The following is a 15,551-nucleotide window of genomic DNA, read 5'->3' as shown; positions in this document are numbered from 1 at the left end:
TCACGATTTGTCGCTCACGTATAATTTAGAAACAGCCGAAGAACGATTATCGCGGTAATGGTTTCATGGAAAAGCAAGGTTTCGCTTTGCTGGAAATTAGAGCGATGCCGATGATGTGGGCTGGCAGAGTGGGTTTGGTCTGGCTACTTACGGGCCAATCTACTACGAGTAGATCGCGAGCAACGAAGATTTTTCGCCAGTTGGAAGGGGATAAATTAATATCGATGATGCGGGAGGAGCAGACTAGCAGACTTACTTGGCCTAATTTTAGAGCAGTTGCGTTACTTGATTACGCGAATGCATAAATGTTAAGAATATTGGAATGTACGGATCTTCTAAAATATTTACAAATACATAGGATGAGTCTCAAGGAAAATTATCGAAGAAGTTTCGAGCCTTCGTGTTTGCAAAATTTTAGAGCGAAGATGAAAACTTTTAGAGTGAAACATCTCGAGATAAAAGATTTACTTTCGACAAACGATGAAATTAATAAACATTTGTACGTTTATTTATTTTAACCTTTTTCGTTGATTTACTGTATTCTGATATAGATATTTATTGATATATTTAATCCATTTGTTTCTTTTTTCCATTTTTACTGATGAATACAAGACCACATTGCGATTTGCGTTATTATCGATGTCGTGACGGTGACACCAATAAAGTGCAAATAGTTGTTCAATTAATGTAAATTAACGAATGTTCAATTGTTAAAAGGCATGCCTTTCGCTACTATAAAGTCGTGTACGTTATCGTACATTTCCATGCCGCTTCCTGCAAACATTAGGTACTTTCTCATCATCGAGTGCGTCGATAAATAACAGTTCATAGGCTGTACATCAAAAGAACGATCTACGGTAACACATTATTATTGCAACTTTATGTCATGAACGATTATATCTTGTCGGTGGAATAATTTTAAATTAACGTGTTGCTGAATGCATAAATAAACGTAAACAGCCAGCTGTTGGTTGTCGGCCAAATAACCATATGCATTTTAACACTATGTCACACGTATCTTGAAACCGATACACAAGAGTACGACTTCGACACAATTTTATAACTCGTAATCTGACAGTCTGTGGCTCGTGACTCGTACAATTTCTGCTTAGGTTCTAGTTCTTTATTCATGTTTATAAAAATACAAATTTTCATAAATATTCACAGTTCAGCGCCAATGTTAATAATTTGCCCGTTATCAATTCGCCAAAATGGGATACAAATGATTTTTAAGCGATCTGCGTTTGAAAAGAGACTGTTTAACTCGTCGTTAGTGGCACGATGAACAATGAAATGTATCGTGTACCTACATTGACAGCTTGATTGCTGTGGTTCACGACGAGGGTATAACTTTTACTCGTCAAAAGGAAAGTTTGTTCGAGGAATGTCAAATTCCCTTCTCTTGTAATCGCCGTAATCTATTAGCGCGCGATGATGAATTCTTAATTGCGAAGTTTCAGTGATAATATTAGTTCAATATTATCGAATCTACGACCCTGGTAAAAGGAAAACGATAAGAATGAAGAAGAGAGGAAAAAGAAACGTCTCGCCTTGAAGTCTACTTACCGTCCAATTATTTTAGCCTGCGCTGCAGTGATTCACATCCACGGAATGCATCTAGGCTCGTACGCCCTACAAAACGACAGAGACAGTACCTGGTGAAAAAACACAGAGCAGGATAGAAAAAAGGAAACGAAGTCTCGATTCTCCGGGATACACCATGGAACACTTGTTTGTACATCGCCTGGCTTGATGTTGATTTATGGAGCGTGCGCGCGCGAGCGCACATGTTGTACAATTGATACGTTCCAAGGGAGCAGATACGATCTGCCTTCGCGCAGATCCAGCGCGTGCAAACTGCAAGCTGATCACTAGACAGCGGATTTTTATGCGTTTACGTAGAAATACGCACAGAATGTACGTAGTAAGCGAATGTACGTAGCATACCAAAGCTACGATATACTCGTTGTAATATTTAATAGAAAAACCAATTTTCTAACTAGCTTCCATATTTTTAATTATCTTGGCAAAATTATGATATTGCATGAGCATATGCGTTATGCGAGTCAATGATGTTATAATTATGTCATAAGTTTCATTAATAGCACAAGTCTCTCGTGTCATTTATAGAATATCGATAATCGATACATATTTTTTATTTTTTATTTTGTCTACGTAAATCTATGAAATGAACTGCTATACGAAGCTTCGATCAGCAAATGTAGTCGTGAAAAATCGTCTTGTCTCCTCCGTTCTTAAACGGGGGGCAACTGCAAACGAATTTTCAGGTTGAAGTTTCGAGGCGAGGCCACGTGAGGTGATTCGTCGCTGAATCACTATACGCGCTAGCCAGACGATTCACAAGACTATTATTCAGGGTTCGTCTCACGGTCGAACGGTCCAGATATTGCTGTGCCCTTGCGTCGTGGCGATTTTTCTTGATAAGGCGAACGGAACCGCGACGTCCTTGCGACAGAGGTCAATGGTGACCCGGGAGAGAGGGTCCCGTCTTTAATTGCACCGGCGGATGTCGCCGAGTGAAAGTTGAAAGTCCGGAGGAACGATGCTTGGATGTGAATTTTGTCGCGATGGTTGACAGCCTTTACGTTCTTTTCTTTCTGTTTTATTTGACTCTGAGAAATTGAAAGAAAGAGATAAAATATGGAGAAGAGAAGGAAGCAGATACTTTGAATTGTTCCTTTACGGAAGCAGGAAGTTTAGAGAGACAGTGTCGAAGGATATTTTATTGGAGAAAAAAAAAGTATTTTTAATTGCAGTGTCTTATGATTTAACTATTAATGTTTCTACAAATTTTTCATAAAATAGCTAGAAAAAGCTGACTTATAAAGAAATACAGTATACAATGTACAAATGCGTTCGTACCTTCCCTTTACTATACCTCCACAGTTTATAATGGCGAGGAGAAAACGTTCAAGAAGTAATCGACGCGAAAAGTCGTATAATTATAACCGATGAAAACAATATCTCAGTATATAATTTTTATTAATGTGTTAAAAGATGTTGAACAGAAAAACCATTGTATATACAAATTAGTCATACTTAAACACGTGTATTATTTATCAATCAAATAAACTTTGACCTAAATATAAAAAGTTGATATCTTATTGAAAGAGCTAAAACGTTACGTAAGTATACTAAAAACAAGATTATTTCATTATAGTTAAATAAATAACAAACAAACACTAACAAACTAAAGAGAAATATGAAAATTCGAACGAGAACGTCTCCAGTATTTCGGTCAAATGTCGTCCATAGTTTTTCAACGAGCTTTTTCGCGGATAGAAGAGATCCTCTCAGCCAGATGCCTTTTCCAATTTTCACAGAAGCTTTCTCACACGCCCGCGCGCGAATTTTCATGCTTCTGACACGCGCGCTCGAAATAGTTGTCTCCGGCGTCAACCCGTTTTTGCGTTCCTCTCCATCGACCCGGCGAAAAGGTCAATTATTGCATTACCATGCGACGTGGGTGCGCGGAGGGAGCACAGCAGATAAATCCGCTCTTGGATGAACTGCCTGTTATATGTGCGTATATATATACACACGACCACATCTAACCATCGGTATCGCACATGCGTTTCGCACTAAAAATAAGAACTCGTTACTGCCCACCAGAAATTCGTTCGTCGATATAGACCTTGATAGATGTTTATTGAGCCGAGCTAAAAATGGGTTTAGAATTTCGAATTGTGGTCTGAAAGAATTTGTAATTCTTTGAAGAATTATCATTTTTCGAAGTTTCGCAACTGTGCTAAAGATTGTTGAAACAATTTGAAAAAGTAGAACATTCGTCATCTTATGGATATCGTTGGGAATTTAGAATAAAAGTTTTCAATAAAAATCAAAAGACAAAAATGTATGAAATTCAACTTGCTATTATATCGAAGCAATATTCATTATCGAACATATTTCACCGAAAACTATCCAATTTTTCAATTTCGAAGTCTAGAAAATTCTCATCGAACACTTTTGGAAATGAATTTCTATCAATTCCCAGTTCAAACCTGGGACAAAGCAAATCCAACGCTTTGATTTCAAGCTCGACTTCACCATAGTCTCGAAAAACACCATCTTCGTTTCATTTAGCACTAGAAATCCTATAAATTTTAAAAAATTTTTATCAATAACCTTATGGAAATCTATTTTCATTCATAGAACATTCTTCAAATTGCAAACGAATCGAATCCAACGCTTTGATTCCAAGCTCAACTCCACCGTAGCCTCAAAAACACCGTCCTTGCGTTATTCAGAACTAGGAACCCTAAAAATTTTTGAAAACTTCTTCAGAAATACTCTCCTACCAACTACCACATGGAAACCCATCCTTATCCATCGAATTTCCTTCAAATTCCAAACGAACCAAACTCAACGCTTTAATATCGAGCTCAACTCCACCATAGCCTTGAGACCATCGTTTCCGCCTCGCTTAGGACAATCCTATGCCCTCAAACACGCGCCAGCGACGTTCCCCCATGAACGTCGGACAATATCTTCGTAGCATCCTCCGTAAAGGCGACTTTAACAGCGTCCTCCGCTTCCTCCAGCCTAATAAGCGCCGAAGTCGCGCCTTTGCCGACCTATGGAATGTTAAGAACCCTATGGTGGTTGTGTTCGCAGGTCGTCCCGCCGTCAGCTTGGCACGTCACCCATTCGACGCCGGTAATATACGCTCGCCGTTCGCGGCGATAAATATTACAATATAATATTCCTCGGCGTGAGACGAAGGATTCCTGACAAGCCTTACAGGACGAAACGGAAAGCCAAGCGGCGAAGAGGTCACCGACGGAAGGGGTATCGCGTTACTGGAGACAACGAACAACTTTGCTCGAAGGAGGCATCCTTTTACGATTCACCGAATAGCTCGTGGAGCGATTTTTTCATTCAAAGGCGAGGAATTATTAAAACGCGTTTTCCCTTCGGTCACACCGAGGTAAGTCTGTAAAATACTCGTGGAACATGTTGGTTCGTGCGTTGAGGGAAATAGCAAAGGGCGATGAGTTGCTTAACCCCTTCGCGCGAAACATGATGCAACGAGAAAGACTGGAAATATAGAACGATATCTCCTTCGTTCTTTTTTCGTCTGTGTTTTTCTTTAGGGATAAGTTCTTTTCTTTTTAATGTAATCCGTGAGCGTATTTTTAAATATTGGAGATATCTTGAGTTTTGGAAATCATATATAAATTGCATCCGTTTAGATATTCGATCAGATAAACATGTAAGGACATTTCCTTCTTTGTTAGTTTTTGTTTTTAATAAAATTGAGCAACGAATGTGTTAAGAAATATGAATATTATATTTTTCCTAATTTTTTTTTTTTTTTTTTTTTTTTTTAATGTAACGTTTGTATCTTTTTGTGATTTGCGGCTTTTGGAAAGTACGAATGATACTTATCTGAATATTCTATTCTTCGAGATACTCTTCAAAATATTATAGGGTAGCGCGTAATATATTTTTTTACGTAATAACTTTCTTTTATTGTCCGTTTATCGACACGTTGGATCGGCGAACAATGAAGCAGTTAGGGCTTTCACTATCATTTTACTCACACGGTTTTATATAATAATAGTATATAATTATGGCGGAAGCATTCCTTATTCGTTCAATATGTCTTAAAACATAATCTGAGTGCAAGTATGCAAGTTTTATGAGTACCAGTTTTAACTTGTAGTAGAATATATTTTGTTCGATAAGTATGTTCACGTATGTGGGAGAATAAATTTACTACCTAGTTTTTATACATGTACATATCTGATTGAAGTTTCTTTAGAAAAATTTAGAAATACCATGTCTTGCGTTTGAATAAAGAATTTGTGAAATGGAAAGTACGCTGTAGCCTAAGAATTGTTTTAAAAACTTTGTGAATAAAACCCCATGAAAATCACAGATACCGTTTCCATTCCAACAAATCTTCAAACCTTAATCAACCTATCAGCCTACTGAAACGTACTGGTATTTACAAAATTACCAAATCTTCCATATAAAACGAGTTTTCTGTTCATTAAATCAGCCCTTCCTCTTAGTATAAGGCTTTCAAAAAAGCTTCTACCTTCGTATTTATAGTAAGTTAATGATATAAAACCCATCCACTTAATATTACACAGTTGGAATATTAAATTACTACACAACAAACATAACATTATAAACATAAACCTTAAGACGCTAATTATCTGCTAAAGAAATCATAATGCGATAGGGGTTGAACGAACTCGTTTAGAAAGCCAGATTCACAGCTTCATAGTTTCATAACTCAATTACGACGTAGAACCTTTTCGAAATCCTTGTAGCTCGGAGGCCGATTCCAATCGGTCGCGTCTTACGAATGCAAACGGTGACGCAGAAATACGTGGTCGACGCCGAGATGCTCCGCCCTCACCCTCTCGGTTTGCTGCGTTTGGTCGCAGGTCGTCCCGGCGCGGCGTCAGGCTGGAACGTCAGCTCGCCCGCTTCCTCCTCGTTCTCCTCCTATGAGAGCCACCTACGCGATTCTCACACCCAGAACCGACTTTACGTTCATATATGTATACACGTGGACTGTGTTCCCTGGAAGAACCGCAGAGAAACCACTACCTAACGGACCGAGCAGTCCGTTTTTGTCCACGTACCACTACACCAAGGAAACACTATGCACACGTACTTATATACTCACATTAAACTCAAACGATTCGAGTGCATAGAGAGGGCCAAGAGAGTTGTCCTCCCTCCCCTTTTACTCAATGTGCAACGCGTAGAACTCGAAGGTCGAAATTTTAATGCACTATTTTTCTGCCACAAAATGATTTATAGTTGGTGCTTGTATTAACCCTGTCGTGGTTCCTGAATTTTTTTCTGAATTACGTTTTAATGTTACTTTGATTAAATAAAATTGCTTTCAATAAACATAGTAAAGATTCTTTCATATCTTCTTCGAATGAAGAAAAATTTTCTAACGATAGAAAGTTTCGTTTGTAACAAATATGATGCAACAGGCATTCGCGTAATTGCTTGAAGATTATGTACTAATTTGTCCAACTATGGGAAAAAGACAAGTTATCTGCAACCTGCAGCTGCTACCCGTATTCTATAACATAAGCAACATATACTACTCGAATGAATAAACGTGGCTAGTAATGTTTATCTGTCGACAAGTTCAGATAAATTATTATTACACTACGATTGTAATATTCGTAAATTCTATAGAAATTCATAAACGTAAAACACGATCGAATGCGTTCACTTTCAAATAATTTAAAAACAGCGACACCTGTTTACAAGCTTCGCGAAAATATCTAAACACACGACAGGACAATTCGCGTTTGCCGCTAAACGAAATTCCAATCGGCGATCCGCATTCTACCTGCGCATTCGTGTCGCGCAACACGTGACCAGGCGTCAAGGTGGGGGCGGAGTGGGGGTAACCAGGTTCTCCCACTTTTGTTCGTCCCGCTTGCGAATCGTTTCAGCGCGATGTACAGTGCTGGAGGATACGCCAAGTACCGAGGAGAAGGAAAATAGGCGAGAAAGAGAGACAGCTACATAAACACGAAGAACGGAATACGCTCGGGAGAGGAACGATATACAATACGTGGAAGCTACACGTATCCGTGAGTACGTGTTCTTTACTCGAGACGTCTATCCTATCCTCCGTAAATTGAATGTATGAGTGGCTAGGAGAAATAAGGAGGGTTACAGAAGAGAGAAAAAAGGTATAGGTGAATCTTGACATTTATATGTATGTGACCTGTCCCGAGGAGGCATTCGTCTACTACGCATTAGAAACGTGTATGTACGTGTTGGTGCCCGCACGTATTATTCCGAAGATTTCTCTATCCTTCTCACTCTCGCTTAGTGTGTTTTATGCTTGCGGCTTCTAGCCGCTACGTTTACCGTATACGAGAGATTTAAGCACGCTTGTGCACCGTGCAGTGTGCATAGAATGGCTGTGTGTATTGTATGGGAAAATTGCTGTAGCTAGAACCATAGAGGCATGCTTGTTCCTAGTGTATCGTGTATCCTTGCTCTCTGTAAGTACTTTTTGGCGCGTGCGTCCAGGTACACTCGAAATATATTTATCAGTTTGTTGAAATAAATAAATGTAATTTCACGAAACTGTATCACAGTATCGATTTTGCAATTTAGATATCCTCTCCTATTTGCAAACTGATTGCTTACAAACGCATCGAACATTGCGGTAGGTTATTTTCTAGAGACTCATCGTCGGTTGGGATTGTAGACTGATTTTTGTGAATTTTTGGAGAAGATAGAAAAGAACTTTGATACATTGTCCAACGTAGATAAAAATTACTAGATTTAAGATCCAATTTATCGTGTTTTTAGCCATCTCGTCTTTACTTTTTTATCTCGATAAAAATCAAAATGAATTTTTGTTCTATGCTAGGAAACTAAATTCTGCGCTTGTTCGATATCTGGTTCTCGCGAATTGCTCGCGATAGGAAAAGGTTGGTTGCGTGTGTGGGCAGAGGCGGCGTGCGTCCCGTCGATTTGTCGTTTTCCCACAGGCGCGAAGGTTTCCGCGTAGGAGCGCAAAGGACGGAATCGATGACAGCCATGGAGGCAGGAGAAAACCAAGGAGGGGAGGTAATCGTGCATTTACATACGCGGAGGAGCGCGCGAGCGCGTACCGATAACGTTGCGAGCGCCCGTTAAACTTTATTGCGTTCAATTTAAAAATAGAATTCTATCTAGAAGGAAGAGACGTTACGCGCGCATAAAGAATGTCTCGCTAAAGATACGCCGGCTGGCGGAGGCTTGTCCGACTTGTCCTCGTCTCACGAAGTTACTCTTCTTGGAATATTTTCATTCTCGATCATCGAAGAATAATTTAGAAACTCAACGAATATCCAGAACGGGGATTTCTTTTTTTATAAATTGATAAATAGAGATAAACAATTACGACAAATGATACGGAAGATTTGTACTGTTGTTCAATTATAGAAAGTATTTATAATAACGTGTTCTAATGTTTGGAACATGAAGAATGCAGGTTTTTCTGTTCCTTTTGTACTTCGGTTACAGGTCTTTTAAATTAAAGGCGTCATCGCTTGTATCGTTCTTGACCTATGGTCTCCAAACGACGAAAAACAGTTCCACTCGTCAGTCAGAAGACTAGGGAATTGTTCTGCAATTAGCGTTTAGGTATAGTTCTATTCACATATTTATGATTCTTAATCATGTTCAAATACAAGTCCATAGGATGTCAAAACATCGAAGTTAAATCGACGACACATGTCAGAGTAGTTTAAACTAGATTTAACGATGTGTGTAATCTAGGAAAGATTAAAGTGACTATAAGACAAACCTAATATATTATTGAAACGAACGTAAGGCAATAAATGTTGGAAGTCGGGATACTTTGAAAACTGTTGTGTATATACAGTTCCGTATTATATCCAGAGAAACTTCAATACAATCCTTCGAAATAAACGAAGATTGGACGTTATGATAAAAGTTTCGTATCTTATCTAAGACAAGTATTAAACTATATATATATTACACGTAAATGTATGGTCAGAAAATATGCTACAAATTACTATTACATTTATCGTATTTCAAATTTATAAATTTATAAATATAATTTTCTAAAACAAATTGAAATTCGCTTTACCATTAATTCGTTATTAAACGATAACGTAACCTAGTCGAGAACCAAAATTGCCAATCTTCGAGTCAAATACCGATCAACCGATACCACCGGTGTCCGTATCTCAAAAATAGAGACATCTATCGTCGCAGTCATTTAAAAAGCTTGTTAGTTGTATTTATTTCAATAACGCGTCGATGACCGCATCCACGTCAGAAACCTGCTATCCAAAGATAAATATCAAAGTCTAAAACATACTATAAATTATAAGTCGTCCCACGGTCGCGAAATCTCATGGCTCGAAAGCAACGAAAGAGTCACGGCCTGGCGCGCGCCATTTAAATCCGCGCCGATAGATCGAGGCCCAGCCGTATTATTACCATCTATAGGAGTCGTTCGCGAGCCATCGAAAGGTCGGTGATTTATGTGGTTAACCCGTGTGCAGACTACGCCTTGGCTTTTGCCCGTTGTTTGTGCACGCGCGTAAGAAAGTGCGTACGCTCTCGCGTAGTCTTCCGACTACGAAGTGACGTGGAAAGGGAACGTTGGAGACCAGTGCATCGTACAGGAGAAACAGAGAGATCGAGGGGAATGGAGGAGGAGAATGGAGGAGGATGGAGAGAAAGAGAGAAAACTCCTCCGGACGATCGGGATGCTAATTCGTTTTGCTCGCTTCCTCGGCTTCTTCGTCCTTTTCTGCGAATGCAGATCGTCGGCGGACGACCTCGTGGAATGCGTTGCTCGTCTCGTCGTGGCGAGCTCGGCTCTCGGCTAAAGGGACTCGCAGGATCAACGAAGCGTTCGTTCTTTCGTTCATTCACCATTCAAAACGATGATGTTTAGGGCAGACGACCCCGGAAAATCTCGTTTATTGGCGAACTGGTATCGTGCTAAATGATCTTGTACTAGCTGAAACATCGAATGTACTGTGGCAATAGGCACTCGACTCGTGAAAATATTCGAACATGTACCGTAGAAAATTTTTACGAATGTATCGTGTATAGCACGCAAAACTTGATGAAATTTAATTAGCAGTTACCGAGACACAGCTATCATGATTCTATTGGCTCGCAAAAGTATTCGAATATTTGTAGGAACCTTTTATGAATATACTATGCGTATTATACGAATATCTTAAAATTTCATTAACATATCTCATTAACAATACGTTCGTATCGACTCAAGAAAGTACTTGAAAGTTTATAGAGACTTTTTACGAATATATCGTGTGCATTATACGAAACATTTTAAACTTTTATCAACACTGTCATAATTACATTGATAAAGTTGGAAACACATCTAAAAGTGTACTTAGAAGCTGCAAGATATTTAGCGCAAGTACATACATATCTCACAGTGATCGCTGAAGTATTTAAATAGTCGATTATTCATTACATCAATAAGCCTGGATATTCAACGAGACCATCTTTAACACTCGTTAAATGTTTAAAGCGACTATTTATGTTGTATGATTTTATACTAGATCTACCTACATTCGCGATAAATATCTTGTAATTCCATTATCCATTTTCAGATTGATCTCAAATTTTGCTTTATAACGGCAGCCGTGTCTATTTGCAGCGATAATGAAATTTCAGAACGTTATATATAACACACATATACCTAACTTTTCTGATCCACATTTCAACAATCGGACAATTGGAAAGCGTGAAAACGAAGGAGAGTTTAGTTTCGGCTGGCAGATCGTTAAAATGCTGCAAATTGGGACACACGATTGGATAAGAGGAAGGAAGATTTCGATGATCGAAGGGTGAATTTAAGTTAAGGAGCAATTTTTCGAGCTTTAACGACCGTCAAATCGTAATTTCGAATAAGATTTTTATCGTTAAAGGTGGAATGGTACTTTTACTTGTAAAATTGAAGCTGATTGCTCTCGAAAGGAACACGGGTAAAGGTGCAACATTCTTCCACCTGCATTTTTTTACGTTCTCGAGTCCTTTCACAAATCTGACTTCGCTTCTGTTTTTCAACGGTGAAAGATCAAGAGATTCTTCAAAATTAAATTATAAGTAGCTTGTAACAAAACACGTGAAAACGAACATATATAGAATGATTCGGAGCTTAATAGCCGAATTTTGTAGTTCTGTTTTATGGTTATAATCAAGCAAAAGACGTTATATAAACATAAAACGCTTAAACCTCGACTAAAAAGTCATATGTACAACAAAAATACGAAATATGAAAGGAATAGTACTATATTTGCGGTTACTATGCTATAAGAGTAGGTTTCAAATTAACACGATCATTAACTGCTATACTCCGTTCCAAAATGTTCACCGTTCCTCTCAATTCGAAGGTGATCATAAAAAAGTAATAAAAAAAATTGAATTTATTCTCCTACGGAGATCATCTTGATCGTGTTTCATCTCGACAAATCGATCCAATAAATACTCGCTCGATATATCCATCTCTCAGAACTTTTTACAATGCTTGAAATGACCCGTATTTATATAACGCGTGTTGCATCATTATCTCTATAGAATGTTTCCAAGAACTGTTAAACTGTTATCTTTGAGACATCCTGTATAATATAAAATACAAAGGAATAATAGTTAGATCAATAGCAAGAGATTTACTTCGAAACCTTCGAACATTAATTACTCGAAATCTTAATGTAATAGTAAATTAGACGCGTAAGAACAGGAACAGAAAGAAATTAATGAACAAAAGAACGAAGAGAAACGTTTGATTTCCGTTTATACGAGAGGCTCGGAAGGTAGAACGGAGTTTCTCAGACGTTCTGAAAAATTAATCGTATCACTGACTGACGATGGAAAGTGTCAGTTCACGAGGCTCATCGAGGTGCGGATATTTCTCTTTATAGGACATCGATCTCCCATCTGGGCGTCGATTTCTCTTTTTTTTCCGCACAGTTAGAGAGCATTTCCCCTTTCGCTCTATGCTTGTCCGCGGTCATCGAGTATCGCGGCGATGTCTATGAACGCTTGACGAGGATAACAATACCACGGTGTCGTAGCGTAAAACGTTCAGTGCCCGACGAACAACCTTCCAACGACTATAGGCGTTGAAATCTACACGATTTTCTTACTGCGGAATCTTTAAATAGAGAAAAAAGAAAAAAATTAAAATCTACGAGATTTGGAAATATAGAAATTTGGAAATTTAAAAACATGGAAATTCCGAGATACGGAATTTCGAAAACTTGTCTTCTGTATTCCATGTATTGTATCGAATGAAATACAAATATTATTCACTTTTGGTAGTTATAACAACCTGTTCGTCTTCAAAGTTCAGGCAGCTTATAACACTCTCGACAAGTGACATTAATTTAATGCCATTCACGGTGTTTTAAAACTACTTCTTGATGAATCTTGGGTAATTTACGATCTCTTGCACCAACTCGATCGGGTCCCGACGTTTATTATCATAAAATTAACTTTCCATTTCAAAGAACAACCCAATATATGAAATCAACAAACGTGAGAAATCTAAGCCGCCAGGTTCATAATTTCTTTCATTTATAAGACAAATCGTATGATCAAAATTGTACTTATCGAGCGAACGTAAAATTCAACATTTCAAACACAATGCTCGAGTTAAGAGTAAAACAGAGCCTCTGCATATTCGCGACAAATATCTTGCCATTTCTATACAGACTTTCGGTTCGGTTTCAGCGCTAACGAATCATACCGTTAATGAAATTTCAATTTCAAAACGTTTTATATAACGCACGAATATTTTCTACGCCGAGTGTTCAAATACTTTCATGGGCCAAATTATAACAAACGATCGAATCATAACGAAGACGCGTGAAAACGAGAACGTCTCGTAAGATCTCGCGTGATCCGTGAAAGAGACGAGAAACCTCGCCGCGACCCTTTCGCAACGCGTTAATATCATACACAGCGGCGTGTATACGGTTCTCCCGATAATTGTAAAATTAGAGAGCATGCATTCGCACGGCTGCCAAGAGACACAAGAGAAACGAGTTTACCGGGGCCTTTCGCGGTCAAAGAATCCAGAAAAGAAACTCGAAGACTCTCATACGTGGCGTGAATTTCAAACCACTCCCACGATCACTTAATCTCTTCGTTAACACTAGACTTTTAGAAATTTCGTTCTAGAACCTCTCGTTATTTCGTGCGTATTTTTAATAAACATCAGGTAGTCGGTCTTTCGATGAAATGACCAATAAGGAAATAATTTGTAATGTGTATTATTATATTATTTTCTATCTCTATTTCCAATAAAATTTCTTCAGTAATTCGACTACTTACAGCGATATGTTCTAATATTTAGAAGCATGGAAATCTCTCTGTTAAAACGTACATACTTCTAACCACACTTTCTTCGAATCAAAGCCTCATCACCTGCACCAGCAGTTCTTAACCTGCAGTTTGCCGGCCCCAGGGGGTCCTCCAAGTCCTCCCACACGCGAGTTATTAATGCATTATTCGAATGAAAAATATTTACTACGTGTATTTATTTATCTATAGGGAATATTTCGTCTCCAAAATTTAGAGATTGTTGACGACCAGTTGACGAGCGCTTGGAACATACATGGCACGTACAAACGTGTTTGGCACGTTATAGATTTCAATTTAAGTCGAGTTTTGAGGCACCGCGACGACAAAAGATGATTTAAAAATAGTCTGCGGTGAACGAAGGATTAAGAAACGTCGGCCTGCTCCATTTTCTCTTAAATTCTCAATTTCTTTCAAACGATAGGAAGCATCGAAAATACAAATGAAAATACAGCATCGACGATTTCTGGAATTAAAGTACGTAGGAGCGCGAATTACCTCGCCATCCATCCGAATTACGTTAACTCTGTAACTCTATCGTGTGTACCTCGTCTGTGGTGGATTCGTTTATCAATTTCGTGACGACGCGAAACTCCTCGACAGAGGCCATACGTCACTCTTGTATCTGTTATGGCGTAGGAACGCGAAGGGAGAGGCCCGTTGCGAGGATCGCGAAATACCGAATGGTTTTTCGCGATAGTCCGCGCTGAACCGCGGCGAATATCGGCGCAGCGTTATGTCCTACATAGTGCGCATTCCAACGGCCAAGTCATTTACTCCTCGTCAAGATGGAATATTAGCGGCCTGGCTGGCGTTGCGTTTCACTTCGCGAATCGGTTAAACGCGTTGACCGCCGGCGTATAAGGACTGAAATAAGTGAATACCAGTTTCCGCGTTGCGCGGCAGACCGTAATTTCGCGGTATCTGCCTGGCACCGTGCGTGCACTGCCCTTCGAGCGCGACTCCACAAGGAAAAAGGGTCTTTCGTGACCCGCGACTATCGCGGAAAATAGACTTACGCACGATCGAAGCGACGTCGTTGGTGAAATTTTATTAGTCGGATGTTACTGGTGTTAATAAATTTTGTATATAGTATGACAATAAGAGGATGAACTATAGGGCATGTAACGCTTTGTGTGTGAATTTTTAAATGATAAGCCATCTGAGATTTATCCGATTCGACGTAACAGAGTTTACCAACTTTGATTGTGAGATTTATAATCTGCAAGTTACCATTTATCGATCTACTGATGTTACTACGATTGGAATAAAGTTATAGCATGGCAGATGTAGGACTACTTTATTTTACGAATTATTCTACCTTTAATTTAATTATGGTAATTATGGTAAAGAAGGTATTGGATGTGAGATAATGATGTAGCATGCCGGTATTTATTCCTCATCTTTTATTACGCAGATTAAACGGAAAATTACAGTTAGAAAGAAGATATTTAAAGTGAATGTTGTTTCCAGTAGTCTGTGATTTCTCAATTTCTGAATCGCGCTGTAGGTTATTTTCACGCGATCCTGGCCAATTACCGATTTCTCTAATCAAAACAAGCGTCGTGATTAAATACCACGAAGAAAAGTACGGACATTAGCCTTTCATTAATTTTACATTCGTTTAACGTTGAACTAACCAGTCGCCGCTTTTCTTCCAATTTTCCATT

General features: G+C 38.8%; 1 protein-coding gene and 2 long non-coding RNA genes across 5 annotated transcripts in view; 2 read left to right on the top strand and 1 right to left on the bottom strand.

Moving 5' to 3' along the window:
• The window catches only part of LOC100644843 (centrosomal protein of 290 kDa), a 169,607-nt gene extending 163,708 nt beyond the window's left edge, over positions 1-5,899 (top strand). For both annotated transcript variants that reach the window (XR_007223633.1, XM_048404822.1), the window contains one exon: positions 4,636-5,899. The gene's annotated coding sequence lies outside the window, so the exon portion shown is untranslated. The remainder of the gene's footprint in view (positions 1-4,635) is intronic.
• Positions 1-15,551, bottom strand: part of LOC125384836 — a 41,907-nt gene that overhangs the window by 6,492 nt on the left and 19,864 nt on the right. The window lies entirely within an intron of this gene.
• Positions 7,264-9,567, top strand: LOC125384834. Its single transcript, XR_007223641.1, has 3 exons — positions 7,264-8,018; positions 8,393-8,592; positions 9,031-9,567. It is a non-coding gene; the product is annotated as an uncharacterized LOC125384834 (long non-coding RNA).

Source organism: Bombus terrestris, chromosome 4 (genome assembly GCF_910591885.1).
Source record: "Bombus terrestris chromosome 4, iyBomTerr1.2, whole genome shotgun sequence".
NCBI classification, from domain to species: Eukaryota; Metazoa; Arthropoda; class Insecta; order Hymenoptera; family Apidae; genus Bombus; species Bombus terrestris.
The sequence above is the reverse complement of the archived record's forward strand: the minus strand, read 5'-3'. Positions and strand labels throughout refer to the sequence as shown.